We start from the raw sequence: 17,261 nt of genomic DNA, 5'->3' as shown, positions 1-17,261 counted from the left end.
TCAGATCCAGGAAATAGAGAGATCCCCCCCTAAAATCAATAAAAACCGTTCAACACCTCGACATCTAATAGTGAAGCTTGCAAATTCCAAAGATAAAGAGAAGATCCTTAAAGCAGCAAGAGACAAGAAATCCCTGACTTTTATGGGGAGGAGTATTAGGGTAACAGCAGACCTCTCCACAGAGACCTGGCAGGCCAGAAAGGGCTGGCAGGATATATTCAGGGTCCTAAATGAGAAGAATATGCAACCAAGAATACTTTATCCAGCAAGGCTCTCCTTCAAAATGGAAGGAGAGATAAAGAGCTTCCAAGACAGGCAGGAACTGAAAGAATATGTGACCTCCAAACCAGCTCTGCAAGAAATTTTAAGGGGGACTCTTAAACTTCCCCTTTAAGAAGAAGTTCAGTGGAACAATCCACAAAAACAAGGACTGAATAGATATCATGATGACACTAAACTCATATCTGTCAATAGTAACTCGGAACGTGAACAGGCTTAATGACCCGATCAAAAGGCGCAGGGTTTCAGACTGGATAAAAAAGCAGGAGCCATCTATTTGCTGTCTACAAGAGACTCATTTTAGACAGAAGGACACCTACAGCCTGAAAATAAAAGGTTGGAGAACCATTTACCATTCAAATGGTCCTCAAAAGAAAGCAGGGGTAGCCATCCTTATATCAGATAAACTAAAATTTACCCCGAAGATTGTAGTGAGAGATGAAGAGAGACACTATCTCATACTTAAAGGATCTATCCAACAAGAGGACTTGACAATCCTGAATATATATGCCCCGAATGTGGGAGCTGCCAAATATTTAAACCAATTAATAACCAAAGTGAAGAAATACTTAGATAATAATACACTTATACTTGGTGACTTCAATCTAGCTCTTTCTACCCTCGATAGGTCTTCTAAGCACAACATCTCCAAAGAAACGAGAGCTTTAAATGATACACTGGACCAGATGGATTTCACAGATATCTACAGAACTTTACATCCAAACTCAACTGAATACACATTCTTCTCAAGTGCACATGGAACTTTCTCCAGAATAGACCACATATTGGGTCACAAATCGGGTCTGAACCGATACCAAAAGATTGGGATCGTCCCCTGCATATTCTCGGACCATAATGCCTTGAAATTAGAACTAAATCACAACAAGAAGTTTAGAAGGACCTCAAACACGTGGAGGTTAAGGACCACCCTGCTAAAAGATGAAAGGGTCAACCAGGAAATTAAGGAAGAATTAAAAAGATTCATGGAAACTAATGAGAATGAAGATACAACCGTTCAAAATCTTTGGGATGCAGCAAAAGCAGTCCTAAGGGGGAAATACATTGCAATACAAGCAACCATTCAAAAACTGGAAAGAATTCAAATACAAAAGCTAACCTTACACATAAAGGAGCTAGAGAATAAATAGCAGATTGACCCCACGCCCAGCAGAAGAAGAGAGTTAATTAAAATGTGAGCAGAACTCAACAAAATTGAGACCAGAAGAACTGTGGAACAGATCAACAGAACCAGGAGTTGGTTCTTTGAAAGAATTAATAAGATAGATAAACCGTTAGCCAGCCTTATTAAAAAGAAGAGAGAGGAGACTCAAATTAATAAAATCATGAATGAGAAAGGAGAGATCACTACCAACACCAAGGAAATACAAACGATTTTAAAAACATATTATGAACAGCTATACGCCAATAAATTAGGCAATCTAGAAGAAATGGACGCATTCCTGGAAAGCCACAAACTACCAAAACTGGAACAGGAAGAAATAGAAAACCTGAACAGGCCAATAACCAGGGAGGAAATTGAAGCAGTCATCAAATACCTCCCAAGACACAAGAGTCCAGGGCCAGATGGCTTCCCAAGGGAATTTTATCAAACGTTTAAAGAAGAAACCATACCTATTCTCCTAAAGCTGTTTGGAAAGATAGAAAGAGATGGAGTACTTCCAAATTCGTTCTATGAGGCCAGCATCACCTTAATTCCAAAACCAGACAAAGACCCCACCAAAAAGGAGAATTACAGACCAATATCCCTGATGAACATGGATGCAAAAATTCTCAACAAATACTGGCCAATAGGATCCAACAATACATTAAGAAAATTATTCACCATGACCAAGTAGGATTTATCCCTGGGACACAAGGCTGGCTCAACACCCATAAAACAATCAATGTGATTCATCATATCAACAAGAGAAAAACTGAGAACCATATGATCCTCTCATTAGATGCAGAGAAAGCATTTGACAAAATACAGCATCCATTCCTGATCAAAACTCTTCAGAGTGTAGGGATAGAGGGAACATTCCTCGACATCTTAAAAGCCATCTATGAAAAGCCCACAGCAAATATCATTCTCAATGGCGAAGCACTGGGAGCCTTTCCCCTAAGATCAGGAACAAGACAGGGATGTCCACTCTCACCACTGCTGTTCAACATAGTACTGGAAGTCCTAGCCTCAGCAATCAGACAACAAAAAGACATTAAAGGCATTCAAATTGGCAAAGAAGAAGTCAAACTCTCCCTCTTCGCCAATGACATGATACTCTACATAGAAAACCCAAAAGTCTCCACCCCAAGATTGCTAGAACTCATACAGCAATTCGGTAGCGTGGCAGGATACAAAATCAATGCCCAGAAATCAGTGGCATTTCTATACACTAACAATGAGACTGAAGAAAGAGAAATTAAGGAGTCAATCCCATTTACAATTGCACCCAAAAGCATAAGATACCTAGGAATAAACCTAACCAAAGATGTAAATGATCTATACCCTCAAAACTATAGAACACTTCTGAAAGAAATTGTGGAAGACACAAAGAGATGGAAAAATATTCCATGCTCATGGATTGGAAGAATTAATATTGTGAAAATGTCAATGTTACCCAGGGCAATATACACGTTTAATGCAATCCCTATCAAAATACCATGGACTTTCTTCAGAGAGTTAGAACAAATTATTTTAAGATTTGTGTGGAATCAGAAAAGACCCCGAATAGCCAGGGGAATTTTAAAAAAGAAAACCATATCTGGGGGCATCACAATGCCAGATTTCAGGTTGTACTACAAAGCTGTGGTCATCAAGACAGTGTGGTACTGGCACAAAAACAGACACATAGATCAGTGGAACAGAATAGAGAACCCAGAAGTGGACCCTGAACTTTATGGTCAACTAATATTCGATAAAGGAGGAAAGACTATCCATTGGAAGAAAGACAGTCTCTTCAATAAATGGTGCTGGGAAAATTGGACATCCACATGCAGAAGAATGAAACTAGACCACTCTCTTTCACCATACACAAAGATAAACTCAAAATGGATGAAAGATCTAAATGTGAGACAAGATTCCATCAAAATCCTAGAGAAGAACACAGGCAACACCCTTTTTGAACTCGGCCACAGTAACTTCTTGCAAGATGCATCCACGAAGGCAAAAGAAATAAAAGCAAAAATGAACTATTGGGACTTCATCAAGATAAGAAGCTTTTGCACAGCAAAGGATACAGTCAACAAAACTCAAAGACAACCTACAGAATGGGAGAAGATATTTGCCAATGATGTATCAGAAAAAGGGCTAGTTTCCAAGATCTATAAAGAACTTATTAAACTCAACACCAAAGAAACAAACAATCCAATCATGAAATAGGCAAAAGACATGAAGAGAAATCTCACAGAGGAAGACATAGACATGGCCAACATGCACATGAGAAAATGCTCTGCATCACTTGCCATCAGGGAAATACAAATCAAAACCACAATGAGATACCACCTCACACCAGTGAGAATGGGGCAAATTAACAAAGCAGGAAACAACAAATGTTGGAGGATGTGGAGAAAAGGGAACCCTCTTACACTGTTGGTGGGAATGTGAACTGGTGCAGCCACTCTGGAAAACTGTGTGGAGGTTCCTCAAAGAGTTAAAAATAGACCTGCCCTACGACCCAGCAATTGCACTGCTGGGGATTTACCCCAAAGATTCAGATGCAATGAAACGCCGGGACACCTGCACCCCGATGTTTATAGCAGCAATGTCCACGATAGCCAAACTGTGGAAGGAGCCTCGGTGTCCATCGAAAGATGAATGGATAAAGAAGATGTGGTTTATGTATACAATGGAATATTACTCAGCTATTAGAAACGACAAATACCCACCATTTGCTTCAACGTGGATTACTGGAGGGTATTATGCTGAGTGAAGTAAGTCAGTCGGAGAAGGACAAACATTATATGTTCTCATTCATTTGGGGAATATAAATAATAGTGAAAGGGAATATAAGGGAAGGGAGAAGAAATGTGTAGGAAATATCAGAAAGGGAGACAGAACGTAAAGACTGCTAACTCTGGGAAACGAACTAGGGGTGATGGAAGGGGAGGAGGGCTGGGGGTGGGAGTGAATGGGTGACGCTCACTGGGGGTTATTCTGTATGTTAGTAAATTGAACACCAATAAAAAATAAATTAAAAAAATAAAATAAAATATATTAATATAAAATAAAGCAAAAAAAGGAAAAATGGGGAAAAAATTAGAAAAACCGAAAAACAAATGCCAAGATGATAAAGATAAACCTAACTACATTAATTATCACATTATATATAAGTGGTCTAAATACCCCAAGTGCAGCAGTTCTCATTTTTTATTAAAAAAAATATGACTCACCTATATGCTGCATTGCAAATAGAATATGTTAAAAAAAATAGTCACTGCTAGGCAAAAAGTGATAGAAAAGAAAAGATATATTTTGCTCACATGAATCAAAAAAAGCTTCAGTGGCTATATTAATATCAGACAAGGTATAATTCAGAGAAAATAATATTATCTTAGATGTAGAATGTTATTTCATATTGATAAAGGAGTCAATTCATCCAAGGGATATAACATTCCTAAAAGTTTATGTATTAGTAACATATTCAAAATACATGAGGCAAAAATTAGTGTAAGTGCAAGGAGAAAGATATAAAACCAAATTAGAGCCGGACATTTTGATAACCTTCTCTCTCCATAACTGACAGAACTAGTAGATACAAAATCATAAAGGATGGGCAGCCTGGGTGGCTTAGCGGTTTAGTGCTGCCTACAGCCCAGGGCCTGATCCTGGAGACCTGGGGTCGAGTCTCACGTCAGGCTCCCTGCATGGAGCCTGCTTCTCCTTTTGCCTGTGTCTCTGCCTCTCTCTCTCTCTCTCTGTGTCTCTGTCTCTCTCTCTCTCTCTGTCTCATAAATAAATAAATAAAATATTTTTAAAAAAATCATAAAGGACATACAAGCCTTAAACAACAATATCTACCAACTTACCTATGGACATTTATAGAACACTCCAACCAACAACAGACTACACATTATTTTCAAGAGCACATGAAATATTTACCAAAATAGACCACATTCCAGGCCATAAAAATACCTCAATAAATTTAAAAGGATTCAAGTCATACAAAGTATGTTCTTGTGCCACAATGGATTTCAATTAGAAATCAATAACAGAAAGCTCTCCAGAAAATCCCTAGGTATTTGAAAATAGTTCTAAATAATCCAGGAACCAAAGCAGAAGAGGGAAATTACAAATGTTTTGAACTGAAAGAAAGAAAAACACAACATCAAAAATCGTGGGATGTCATTAAAGGAGAATTTAGTGGGAAATTTATAGCACAAAAGCATTTATTAGAAAAGATGCATGGTCTTAAATCAATGACCTCAGCTTCTAATTTATGAAGCAAAATAAGAAGAGCAAATTAAACCCAAAGTAAGCAGAATAAAGGAAATAATAAAGACAGAGTTAAATTCACTGAAAAATGTTTTAAAAATAGAGACAATTAAATCAAAGTCTGGTTCTTTCAGAAGATCAATAAACTTGATAAAACTTTAGACAGGCTAATAAAGAAAAAGAGAGTAGATACAAATTACCAATATCAGGAATGACAGTCGATGTCACTATATATCCTAAGAGCTATTGAGAGGATAATAGAACATTATGAACAAATTTGGTAATAAATTTGGCAACTTAGATGAAATGAACAACTTCTTTGAAAGACATAAACTATCAAAGTTCACTCAAAGACAAAATAGATGATCTGAATAGACCTATCATCTATTAAATAAACTGAATTTATGCTTAAAACCTTTCTGTAAAGAAAACTCTAGGCCCAGATGTTTTCACTTGTAAATTCTACCAAGTAATTAAGGAAGAAATGAAATCAGTTATACACAAAGTGATCTAGAAAACTGAAAGGGTGAGAATATTCCCAAATTTGTGTATGAGACCAGAATTATTCTGATACCAATGCAAGACAAAGACATAATAATAACCACAGCAAACACTTGAGTATAATATCCCTCATAAATATTGATTTAAATTTTTTATTAAATCATATCCAACAGTATATAAAAAGGATAATAGATCATGATCAGCTCTGGTGTTTATCTCAGAAATACAATGTCAGTTTAGCACCCAAGGTCCACTGATGCATTTAATATATTGATAGAGTAAGAAAGAAAATATGTGATCATATTAAGTAGAGGCAGAAAAGCATTTGATAAAATTCAACATCTATTTGTGATAAAATTCTCAGCAAAATAGGAATAGCAAGACATTTTCCCAAACTGATAAAGGAAATTGATGAATAACCTATACCTTATACCTAATGTAATCAAAACTGGTACAGCCATATTGGAAGACAGTTCGGTGGTTTCTTATAAAAGTAAACATAATCTTACTGTAAGATCTAGCCATCATGCTCCTTGGTATTGACCCAAATGAGTTGAAAAGCGATGTACACACAAATCCTGCACAAGGATGTTTATAGCAGCTTTATCCATAATTGCCAAAACTTGGAAACAACCAAGATGTCTTTCAGTAAGTGAATGGATCAAAAACTGGTACATCCACACATTGGAATATTATTTAGCTCTAAAAGATATGAATGATGAAGGAATGAAAAGATATGGAGGAAACCTAAAAGCATCTTACCAAGAGAAAGAAGCCAGTCTGAAAAGGCTACATATTATATATATGATTCCATCTATAAAATGCTCTGCAAAAGGCAAAACAATGTCTCCATTAAAAAGATCAGTGGTAGGTGATAAGGAAGAGAGTGATAAATAGTTAAAGCACAGAGGCTTTTTAGGGCAGTACTCTATATTATGTCATAATGATGGATACATGTCATTATACATTTGTCCAAACTCATAGAATATACAACATAAAGAATGAAACACACGCACACACACACACACACACACACACACACACACACCAAATACATAGTTGTTTCATCAAATAAATGCTTTGTAAGACAAAACTTGGGGAAATCTTAAGGGAATAGATTCAGGTCTATAAATTTTTTTTTTCTGATAGTTTGTGAAGTGTCTTGCAGCTGAATAATTCTGAGAATCATTCAGAAGATGGAAAATTTTAAAGAAGGGCATGGATGCTTATTTTTTTAAATAAATGTTAGGAAGTAACAGTGGGCAAAAAAATAACGTAGAGATATGTAAAAATGGCATGCAGCCTCACTGAGTCACCAAGCCACCCTCCTCACACAAGATTCATTAGTCTCCGCATCAGTTTTGCTACTGAGTACCTTTATAGAAATGCATGCAATGTAATGGAAATGTACCTGTACCTTATTATACAAGTCTTCTGAATATAAATAATGCAAGAGGCCTGTTCTTTGCAAAAAGATGTTGTGTTAGAAAATGAAAACTGTAAACAGATTTCTAGTGATAGGTATTGTATATGCTCCAGACAGCATCAAGCTTTAATGCATGTGCTAGTTTTAAGTGCGATATGCACAAACACACACACACACACACACACACTCCTTTAACTGTACTGGATTTGGATTTGGTTTTGTTTTGTTTTCTTTTTTCCCCCTTTTTTCTTTTCTATTCCTCAGTGAATCTGTACAGAATCTGTAATGTGAGTGTTCTTTGTTCATGATATTGTATACAAGGTTCCTCTGAAAATTAATAAGGCTGTCTCCAACTCACAGCCCTATTTGCATACTTCTCCCCTACCAGTTAGCTTTTGATTTTCCCCTGTATCTCTTTATCTTCAGGCTATAGCTGAATGGTTCCTTTGCCAAATTCCAAAACAGCCTTTCATATGGATCCCACATAATACTCTTTTTCAATTCTGGACCATGTATTTGGGGTATTTACTCCTACAAGGTTCATATGATTATTTTATAGTTCTTTTCCTTTAAAGAGTAAAATACATATGTGTCAAATTAATTTGATAAGGCACTGCTAATGGGTTAATAAAAACAGAATTCTATGATAATTAGGATTATAACCAAGAGCTTTCCAGTAAAGCTACAGTGCAACTAACCCTTTAAGAGTATAATATTAAGCCAGATCTAATTTAGTAGAGTGTACAATTAATAAGTCTTGGTCTCTTTTTTTTCCTTGCTACTGGGATCATCTCTGAGAAGAACTCAGTGAGAGGAACACTTATCTGCTCCTTTGAGGCCTGAGGTAACTAAAGTCTTTGATAAAAGGACAAACAGACCTGCTGAAGATGGGTTTCCAACATTTTCTCTTCTTGGAATAACTCATTTCCCAAGAGGGTTTTATTATACATCATTAGTTAATAGTGTTTACAGGACCATTATTTAGCCACTCATGATTTTGAAGTTGAGATTAGTAGCCCGTTTTATTGGCAAAATGTAAATAATTCCCCTCAGAGAGGGTATATTCAGCTCTTAAAGATTCATGGCCTTTGGCCTCTCCCAAGATTCTGAAAATTTTCTCCTCCCCATGAAATCTCATCCTTTCTTTATAATTGCTAAGACATCCTAGGATGGGCAATATGCATGTATTTGTCTTTCTAGTCAGAAGAATAAGAAAGCTCACATACTTTACTCTCTTAGATTAAATTGATTACAACTTGGATGCCAGGGCAAAGTCAATGGAGAGTCATTAAGAAAGCTATAATTAAAACTTTGAATTGTCTCAGAAGGTAAATTGGAAAAAAATGTAAATATTTCCATTTTAAAGCTCCTACTGGGCATTTCTTGTTGGAGAAGAGTGGTGAAGGGAACAAGGATGCTTTTGTAACAGGTTATTCCTCACGGGTCAATAGGCACAGAAGTGCCCTGTACAAGCAGTGTCAAACAGAGGACAGCTGCCCTACTTTGTACAAATTGCACACCTGTGTAAAGTATCACCTCTGCCATGGTTTAGAGTAACTGAACAGACTTGGTGGCAGTTAAGAAAACTTTTATCTTCCCCTAGGTGGATTTTTACTTTTTTGTCTCAGAAAATGAAAGGTTTGACTTTGGAAGTAGAATCTGTGTTTGACTCAATAGTTAACCATTTGGATGATCAAGACGAGTGAGCAATCATATCTGCACTTCACACTAATAGGGAGATAACACAGGGGCCAGAAAGGAGCTGAACGCAAGGTTTGTCCTAGCTTGTTCTCAAGCCATCCTCCCCTTTCCTACATGTGCTGTGGTGTTATTATAGTATAAATTACTTGTGCTTTGGAAAACATACTGAAGCAAATCGGTATATAGATTTTCTCTGTGAGGGGAGAATTGAATGGATTTTAAAGTCAGATAAGCCCACTCAGATAAACAACTTGGGTTTTTCTAAAAGGAGGAGGGATTCTCATTGTTAAGGTGGGAACAGGAGACACTCTCTAGGCAGGTAATGGACTCCAGATGGGGGAGTAAGCCGGGAACTGGAGTATGTCCACAATGAAAGGTACCCTTTTTGTGCTGACTTCTTGCCCTCTTTGGACTAGAAGGTTAGTTATATGCAAAAATGCAGTTTTTACTCTGAAATATTCCTTAATACATTGCAAATTCCTTTTGTTACCCAAGCTCCTCAGTAAAACCTATATTTCCTTAGAAAGCTGTAATTTTATTGTGGGGAATTAAACACTGGGCACTTAAAGAGCATACAGTCTGGCCCCATATTCTTCCTGCTTAACTTTGAAGTCAGTGAGGAAAGACCACTATCTTGTAGAGGAAGAGTGTAGTATGGAAGCTTTAGGTGGTATCAATATTAGTAACCCCAAGGAAACTGGGAAAAGCAAGAGTTCAGAAGCACACAACAAGATGATTATTAGCCCAGGGACACAATTCAGCGGCTGAAGGAAACAATTTCCTCTTTCTCAAACACCTCACAGGAAATTTACCCTTAAAACCAAGATTATATTTTCCTATACACTTAAAAATTTGACACAATAGTTAGCCCTCTATTAAATATAGATATGATGAACTCTCATACAGCCTTTGAGAAACACTGAGATATGCAAGGTGATTTTTCCTTCTTAAAATGTCCCAAGACTATAGTGCTTTTGGGATCTGCTTTGACTTTCCCTATTGGCTCTGTCTGTTGTATCAACCCTCAGACTCACTTTTTCCCAAACAACAGGCCTGTCCCTACAGATTTATTCCTTTCTATCTAATCTATTGGCTCGAATCAGGTATGAAGCAGAAGGCAAGGATAGTGAACTAGAATAAGAGAAAAAGATATCATAAATTGTGCCTGAAAGCATTGTTTTTGAGTAAAAAGCAGATTAGGTTTTAGGTTAGGTATCAGCTTCTCTGGGGAGGGACCTCCCTGGAGGTACTCCTGGGAGCCCACTCAGCACTTCCTATGTGGTTTTCTCACATCCCTCAACAGAGTGTACTGTGTCCATGTGTTTTCTTATCAATCTCTGTCCCTAGACTCTATATTCCTTGAATTCTGGGATTGGGCCTATTTCAATGATTATTTAACCCCCTCCCCATCACTTATCAAAAAGCCTGGCAAAGTGTAGATTTCCAAAGATGCTTTTAAACTAAAAAATGAATGAAACATACTACAGCATTTAAAAAAATATGTTCTCCAGCTCACTCCTATCTCCATTCCCCATGTCCATAAGCAGTCTCTACCCCAACACCCCTCACCAAATTACTTAAACTAGGGTAATCAATCCTATATATCAGAATCAATGAGAACACTCTATGAAGTTCTCATGTCTGAAACCCACGAAGAGCAGGAATGCGATAACCTGTGAATACTTTTATGAATGTATGCATTTGTTAATGTTTTAATGCTATAAGGCAATTTAAAATGTGTAGCCAGAATTGAGAATTGCTGGGCTAGTCTATTTGTTTTTACTGGTTTCCATGCTCATGACTATGTATTTCGTCAGTACCATATTCATCATTTTCTTTTCTCAATTTATTTGAATTTTTTACTGTTCTTTTTAATTTTTTTATGTTTGATCATTTTTTTTAGTTCTCAGTGAGTACAAGTGAAAATTTGGTTAAATATAGAATTATTGGGTACAAACATTTTTCCTCTTCAGCAATTATTGGAAGTCCCATTAACTTCTAGCATTTACAGGTATCAAGGAAAAATTTGATTATCAGAGTAGTTCCTACATTTCCATATGTAATTCCTTTAGCTCCATACATACAATATCCCCTTGAATATCTTTGCAAATAGGAATTAGATAATTTGTAAATTTTTTAAAAAAGATTTTATTTATTTATTCACAAGAGACACACAGAGAGAGGCAGAGACGTAGAGGGAGAAGCTGACTCCCTGCAGGGAACCTGATGTGGGACTCCATCCTAGGACCTCGGGATCTACTATCTGAGCCAAAGGCAGACACTCAACCACTGAACCACACAGGTGTTCCTAAACTTTTTTGGTAGAATAACTTTGCTTCCTGGGATACCTGGGTGGCTCAGCCGTTGAGCATCTGCCTTTGGCTCAGGACATCATCCTGGGGTTCTGGGATGGAGTCCCAGATCAGGCTCCCCACAGAGAGCCTGCTTCCATCTCTGCCTATGTCTCTGCCTCTCTCTGTGTGTCTCTCGTGAATAAATAAATAAATAAATAAATAAATAAATAAATAAATAAATCTTTAAAAAAAAAGAATAACTTTGCTTCCATTTTAACTCTGTGAAGAAATGGCATTTGACTCCTTCTTTCATATTGGTTGCCTTCAATTTCTTTGAAATTGTCAAGTGTTTTCATGTGTCTGGAAGTTTTTCTCAGATGGGACTATTTGTCCAAAATTTGGATTAAGCATGTTTCCATCAGAAGTTTTGTGAGTTCCTATCCAGCCTCCTAGGCCCCAGTGAAGAGACAGATGCTCAAACCAACTAAGCTTTTTTTTTCTTTTTCCTTTTCTTTTTTTATAAATATGAGTTCCAGGTGCTCACTGAGTTGAGGAAATAAGCTACAGCTGGAGGCTGCCTGACCAGCGAATCACTGCTGGGCCAGAGATTGTCTCCCCGTGTGCCAGGAGACTAAGTCACTATTTCAGAAGCTGCCTATGGTCTGCACCTGTGGCCCCAAGAGGAGCTGGGATTCATAGGAGCACACTGCTCTTTTGTTTGGAAAACACCTTCACAGACATTTTGCCAAGCAACCAGGTTTCTCTTGGTAGGAGAAATGACAACAAAAGGAAGTGAGTCGGTCTGTGTAGCAGATTAACAGGAGCTGGAGTTGTTTTCTGGAAAACTGAAAAAGAAGGTCAGGAAAGAAAGAAAGGGCTTGGGAAAAAAGGGCCCTCAGTCTGCCTGGATAACTAGGAAATTCCAGAGACTTATGCCTGACATTTAATAGTAAGTTGTTCACTGTTCCTTGCTGTGCTTTAGAACTCTTTAGTCATACCCAAATCTTTGGAAAAGTACATTACAAAAAAAATGGGCTTGTGTCGCTAGTGCTTTAAGGAATATAGATGGAAGGATTGTGTTGGGTTGAAGTGCCCTTCAGAGGGCCTGTGGAGTAAGAGTTGAGGAAATAAATGTTTCCCCATTTCTAAGTATCTTCTGAAATATTGGGATAGATCCTGGACTTTTTGTGGTACAGTAAAAGCAGACTGGAGTCATTTTTATTTCCATTAAAGAACACATTCTGGGGCACTTAGGTGGCTCAGTGATTGAGCATCTGCATTTAAGGGCATGATCCCAGGGTCCTGGGATTGAGTTCCACATTGGGCTTCCTGCATGGAGCCTGCTTCTCCCTCTACCGATGTCTCTGCCTCTGTGTGTGTGTGTCTCTCATGAATAAACAAATAAAATCTTAAAAAAAAAAAAAACATTCTGGAGGAATTGGAGGCAAAAGACTATGCTTACTTTTATTATTTTTTAATAAATTTATTTTTTATTGGTGTTCAATTTACCAACATACAGAATAACACCCAGTGCTCATCCTGTCAAGTGCCCCCCTCAGTGCCCATCACCCATTCACCCCCACTCCCCACCCTCCTCCCCTTCCACCACCCCTAGTTCGTTTCCCAGAGTTAGGAGTCTTCATGTTCTGTCTCCCTTTCTGATATTTCCTACCCATTTCTTCTCCCTTCCCTTCTATTCCCTTTCACTGTTATTTATATTCCCCAAATGAATGAGAACATATAATGTTTGTCCTTCTCCGATTGACTTACTTCACTCAGCATAATACCCTCCAGTTCCATCCACGTTGAAGCAAATGGTGGGTATTTGTCGTTTCTAATGGCTGAGGAATATTCCATTGTATACATAGACCACATCTTCTTTATCCATTCATCTTTCGATGGACACCGAGGCTCCTTCCACAGTTTGGCTATTGTTATGCTTACTTATAGAAGTGGAAGTGAATCAGCTCTTGAACTTTCCTGAGTATGCCAAACAACTATCATTATGCTCTTCACCCAAGGTGTGGTTAGGGCAAAGGGTACATTAGGACTAAATCTTCAACCACTGAATCCTAGGACTCAAGACTGAAGGCTGTAGTTCAATTGATAATTCCCAAATTCCTGCTTCCTTCAGCCCCAGCTTCCTGATTTAGGTAGTATATGCATGATTCCTCTGAGGGCTCCATTCCCTCTCCCCAGATAGATCTTTTTATTCAGATATTTAAGTTTTACAATGTTCTTCATAAAATTTTCTCTGCTATAGGTTATTATAAGTCTTAAAGAATTATCTTTTCTATGGATGGGACTCTTCCATAGCCATGATTTTATTTTATGCTTTGCATTCTTGTGAATCTAAGAGGGCAACTGGATAACCCACTATGTTGCTTATCTAATCAGTTTACTTCATGTTTTCATGGGAGAAATTTCAAAACTCTATGTATTTAAACAATTTTCTCTTAAAGGTAAATAGGAAATAGTACAACTATTGTGCTATTGAATTAGCTTATCATCCCTAGTGCCTTGGAATAGAAATGAGAGAATTTAAGGTACTGATGAATTTATTCTGGGAAGAGATTGGTGAATGTATTAGTTTCCTATTGCTGCTGTAACAATTATTACAAAATTAGAATATTGCCTTACTGTTCTGGAGGTGAGAAATCTAATGGATCCACAGGGCTGTGTAACTTCTGCAGGTTCTTGGGGAGAATCCACTACCTTCGCTTTTCCAGTTTTTAAATGTTTTCAGCATCTTCTTGGCTTGTAGTCCCTCCTATCTTCAAAGACAGTATCCTAGCATTTTGAAATCTCTGTCTCTATTTTTCTCTCTCTCTTTCACTGGCCTCTACTTTTGTCATCACATCTTCTTTGTGACCTCCCCATCTTGTTCTCATGTCACCTGAGTACATTATGCCCACCTGTATTATCCTGTATTATACAGCTCAACATCCTTAACTTAATCACATTTGCACTTTTGCCCTGTAGGGCAACATAGTCACAGATTCTAGGGATAGAGTGTGAACATGGAATTAGGTTACCTACAGTTGTCCCAAATGATAACCTGAGAAGATAAGGAATCGTTTCATCAAAAACATTGTGCTTGCTCTTACCTCCAGCATTCAAAGACCCAATGTTTTCTATGTAGAAATTTTTTTACCGTATCCTCATTTGTCTACTCATCCTTCAAATCTTAAAGTTAATTAATGTTGAAGCATTGTCAGATGGAGTTTTGCAGGCCTGATGATTTTGGGTAGCACTTTGTATATTAGTACCTCATCGTCTCTGGAGTTGCTTGCTGAGTAATTTTAGATGACTACTAACCTCATAATTAGATAAATAATTGATATGGTTCAATTACCTGCTACTTTACAACTTTATTAATATTCGTGTTGGAGCTGTAGATGTCTTTTTGCCCTTTACCTGCCTGGGAGAAAACCTAACCCTCTACGGATTTGGTGAGACGTGCTAGAGAACCCTTGCTAGAATCCAAGATATGTAAATTAGCCATCTTGTTCCCAAGCATTAGCAGCTGTAGTTTTTAACTATTAATGAGATGGTCAGTATTTGCTGTAGGAGAATGAAACCAAGTGAATGGGTTTGGTGTTCATGTCATTTAAAATCAATTTATTATTCAAGGATTATTAACCAAAGTAGCTGAGTTGCCCAGAGGTGGCCAGAAGACTGCTGGCTTTGGTGGTTTGTGTCTCTAGGCTATGCATGGGGATGTGTTGTTGCAATCTTTTTAGGGGTTGGCCTCTTGCAAGCTAGACTGTAGTCAGTAAGGAATAATAACTCGATGAATATCAGTTGAAAAAATAAATGATAACAATTTGCAAATACAAAAAACACTTTTTATTATTGCCTATAATTAACTGGAGAAACATCCTAGAAATGTCAAAATTCAGAACATTTTATATATAGCTGAATTAAGTACTAAAAAACAGTAAAAGGGAAATGGGTAAAAAAAGATGAAAAGGTACAAACTTCCAGTTATAAGATAAATAAGTCCTGGAGAGGAAATATATAGCGTGGTGACTAAAGTTAGCAATACTGTATTGTATTTTTGAAAGATGCTGAGAGATCTTAAAAATTCTCATCACAAGAAAGAAATTGTAACTGTATGTGATAATCACTTCACAATAGATGCATGTATCAAATCATTATGTTGTATATATAAAGCTAATACAATATTATATGTCAACTATACGTCAATAAACACAATTAACACATCAGTGCTGAGAGGAAAAGTAAACATCTTCTAATTTCTTTTAAGGGCATTATCTTAGAATTCCACTTTATTAATCATAATTTTTATACCTTTAAAGCTTTCATCTATATGATACATCATAATCTTACTTTAAGGGAGAAAACATAATTTGTATTTTATCTGGTTTACCCTGTAAGAGTCTATGTGTTTAATAAGCACATTCAAATTATCTTATTCTCCGACATAATATACATTTAATTTTAAAAGCAATTTATAAAGTAACTATTATAAGCAAAAAAAGAATCATTGGTACTGTGCTACAAAAGATTGGAAAAAGAAATCAGCATTTGCTTTGAATATTTCTTAATGAATTAGTTTCATGGGCTTAGCACAGAAGTATATAAGAAATTAAGTATTTACTCTGTTGACTCAAATTATATTAGTTCAGGAAGATCTAATTAGATGATTAGTGATTTAGATTATAAAGCTCCAAGTGGTAGATAGACTTTATTTCTCTAGAACTTTAAGCTGTTTTTAGGCAGATGTTTTCAAATGATCAAGATACATGCCATGGTTCTATGTAGACCAATATAAGTTTGTTTTATGTTATCAGTGACTTCTTTGTGCTTTACATGAATGGAGAACTATGGTAGTCTCTGCCAAGGTTTGCAATTAAATAGCAAAACTAGACAGAAGTAGTGGTGTACAGAATGTCCAGGAAATAGGAAGAATTAACAGGGAGAAATTTTTCATCAACCGTTATCATGGGCTTTTATTTCCTGCTGAAGATGGCATTCCTTAAACCTGACATTCAATTAAGATGATATAGCAAAATGAGGTATGTTATCTTCAGAGTCTGAACATTTGCTGTAAATGTTGGTTTGACAAATAATTGTGGAGAAGATCAATACTGCCTGATTAGAAACAAGTTGGTCTGTCCAGGGAGACATGGACATGCTAAAGGTGGGCTTGTTAACAAAGGCCACTCATCATAGGGCTGTGATGCTCCATTGGTTGGAGACATTTAAGATCATTTGGAGCAAAGATTCTCCCTGCCTACTCACTCTGCTGCCATTTTAACTTTTAATTAATCAGCAGATTCCTGATTAGTCAGAAACTTGAACTCTTTATAGACATAAGAATGAGGATAAATAATCAGTGGTTAGTGACCGTGTTAAATGACTGGCTTATTAATACCTTAGGCAAGTGGGGTGAGGAAGAGACCAAATGAATTTAGCTGTGATAGCTGGTTGCTCAGTGAAGACATGAAACCACTGAAATGATGGCTTTGCTGGAGGTGGGAGGTGGGTAGAAGCTAAATCTACCAATACCAGTAACTCACACATACAAACTCTTTCCTACCCCCTTCCTATTCTTAGGACATTTAGGAAATTTCCCTAGTCTCACCTGTAGAAATACCTAACA

General features: G+C 37.0%; 2 long non-coding RNA genes across 5 annotated transcripts in view; one reads left to right on the top strand and one right to left on the bottom strand.

Moving 5' to 3' along the window:
• The window catches only part of LOC111090525, a 120,988-nt gene extending 112,474 nt beyond the window's left edge, over positions 1–8,514 (top strand). For all 3 annotated transcript variants that reach the window (XR_005372195.1, XR_005372194.1, XR_005372193.1), the window contains one exon: positions 8,439–8,514. This is a non-coding gene — a long non-coding RNA (uncharacterized LOC111090525). The remainder of the gene's footprint in view (positions 1–8,438) is intronic.
• The window catches only part of LOC111090524, a 37,585-nt gene extending 23,128 nt beyond the window's left edge, over positions 1–14,457 (bottom strand). Inside the window, exon 1 of one of the 2 annotated variants that reach the window (XR_005372192.1) lies at positions 14,273–14,457. This is a non-coding gene — a long non-coding RNA (uncharacterized LOC111090524). The remainder of the gene's footprint in view (positions 1–14,272) is intronic. The other variant, XR_005372191.1, reaches the window with a different exon arrangement.
• Between the last annotated feature and the right edge of the window lie 2,804 nt (positions 14,458–17,261).

The sequence above is a fragment of the Canis lupus genome, chromosome 17, assembly GCF_011100685.1.
Source record: "Canis lupus familiaris isolate Mischka breed German Shepherd chromosome 17, alternate assembly UU_Cfam_GSD_1.0, whole genome shotgun sequence".
Lineage (NCBI taxonomy): Eukaryota > Metazoa > Chordata > Mammalia > Carnivora > Canidae > Canis > Canis lupus.
The sequence above is the reverse complement of the archived record's forward strand: the minus strand, read 5'-3'. Positions and strand labels throughout refer to the sequence as shown.